This window comes from Poecilia formosa, unplaced genomic scaffold (genome assembly GCF_000485575.1).
Source record: "Poecilia formosa unplaced genomic scaffold, Poecilia_formosa-5.1.2 Scaffold744, whole genome shotgun sequence".
Classification (NCBI taxonomy): domain Eukaryota; kingdom Metazoa; phylum Chordata; class Actinopteri; order Cyprinodontiformes; family Poeciliidae; genus Poecilia; species Poecilia formosa.
Window position 1 is genome coordinate 109,211 of NW_006800683.1, and position 2,453 is coordinate 111,663.

Sequence of the window (2,453 nt, forward strand, 5' to 3'; positions counted from 1 at the left end):
TGGATCGAGTCAAAACGGATGTTGTCTGACGTCATGTGAAAAGGGTCTATTGGTGTCCCTGTCAGGTATATCTTTACAATGAAAATTCCAAAGAGCTAGAGTCATTAATGAACACATAGGCCTTACGAGAAGGGTAAATAAGTTTAACAAACTTTATAAAAGCCTCTCTCAGTCCAAATTTACTTTAGACCTGAAATAAATAAGGCCACTCGGGTCTGTTGCAGAACAGAACTGTCATTGTGAGCAACGCTCACTATATCAGTGGATCCAGACATTCTATGTGATCCACATAATCACGGGACTTTATCCATTGCCTGGAGGTCCATAGCTGCTGCTTCTGCTGTGTTGAAAGAACGCTTTATTGTTGTGAGAAAAGCACAGTATGGCTGGGTATTGCATCCGGAATTTGACAATTTTTGCATACAGAGTAGAAACTTCTGCTTTGTTGGATGATATTTTGTGGAATGTCGTGGTGAATGACAATTTTGTTACCTTTGTATTCTAATCTTTGTTTCTCATTAGATGTCAGTATCTTCATTTTGTCAGTTGGGTAGTGAAGTCTCAAAAATGACAACCCGTGGGTGTGGGGCGACCAAGGCCTCTGTGACATCTATCTGTCCAGTCGAATCCTGTCCTTTGTAGTTTCAAGATTCAGGAGCTCAGGTAAACATGTTTCAAAGAAAAAAAAAAAAATCCTGTACATTCTTTCCTTGGGTACCTTCCTTAACACTGAAGATCAGTTATGTTGTCTCAGTGTGAGTGTGCCTCTTGGTCATCCACCTGGGCCAATGGGCTACATTGTTCTCTATAGCCAGCAATCTGTTCTGCAGCCCAGCTATATTGTCCTCAGCATCCAAGATACCACTCTCTGCTTCTTCCAGTTTCTGTACATCTCTCTGTAATTTTGCAGCAATAGTGTTCAACTTCGTTGAGAACACCAAAAATTTATATTCCACAATGGCAGCAACCTTTGCATGAATCTCAATGGCCAGCACGGCGACATCCACCGCCACACTTGCATTAGCTTCCTTTATGTTTTCATCATCAGCTGCCTTGTTGTTTGCTTGCCTTTGGGTATTTCTGTGGGGTCTCGGTTTATCAGTTTTCTCCATCACTGTATTATTGTAGCTTGGTCCAGTACCCGTTTCCCTCCCAAAACAGCAAGATTGGTTCTGAAACTTTAAGTTAATTATATAATTAGGGGGAGAGTTGTCCTTGGCCTCAATCCTATCAGTGAGACGTCTTTACCGGAACCAACCATGTTTGATGTTTAATTGTTGATTAAGTCAGTCTCAAGATGGCGACCAGAGCGGAGGTTTTGTGAGGAGCTCCAAGACTGTAAATTGTACCTCGTAAACAGAGACAACTAAACCAAATATCATCATCAATTTTAATCAAGGCATCTTTCATGCATAAGAAAGAAGAGGAAGATTGAATGAAAAACAGTCGGTGTGAAAATAAATTGTTACTGGAAGAATATCTAACCACTAGCTAGCTTGCTTAACATTGCCTCAACTCTGTGCCTCAATAGCACAAAGAGGAGTGAAAAATGTCAAATTCAGCAAGGAATTGATCATGCCAAGCGCTACAGGAGATGATGGAACCTACAGCTGCATGACAAGAATGAAACACCTGGGGAAAACATCAGAGCAGAGGTAATGATGAATATCTTTCACTGCGCTTGCATCAGAGGATAAAGAAAAGGTAGACTTTCTTGTTGACAGTGTGCATAGGGTTGGTTGGTGTGCCCTGGGACAATTCCACTTGGCCTGTTAGTCAGTTCACTGCAAACTTTCAGAAATAAGATCTGGAAGATCTCCCGAGACGACAGAATACTTAAAGAGCAGAAAGAAGTCAGTTATGGCCAATTGTGGAAGGAGGAAAGAAAATGACTAATTAAATAAATGGTTAGCGTAATGCAACAGCGGGTGACAAGTGATAGTGTTTCAGTTAATATTTGAAAAAGGTTTTAAAATGCACTTAAAGAGAAATGATACTTATAGTTAAGGATAAAGGTTAATAACTGCTACTTTTTTCCCCTTTCTTCTCTAGTATTTGTGAGTGTTATAAGGCATCAGCAATTTTTAACACATTTGGCAAGTAAACAAAATCATTCTCACTAGATGCAGAAAAAGTATTTGACAAAGTAAATTGGACATTTCTCATAAAATTTGGTTTTGGACAGTCATTTATTCACTGGATAAAAACATTTTACAATAAACCAAAAGCAGCTGTTGTAACAAACAATCTAATATCAACAAATTTCACAGTCCACAGAGGTATCAGACAAGAATACTTTTATCTATTTATTTATCTACTTGTTTGCTTTTTTTCTCCCTCTCAACCAACATCAGAAAACAGAAAAATAATAATTCAAAGTAGAAAATAACTGCCATGGTTAAACGAAAAAAGAATGTCCTAATCCACATATGTTAAACAATTTTATTGTTTTT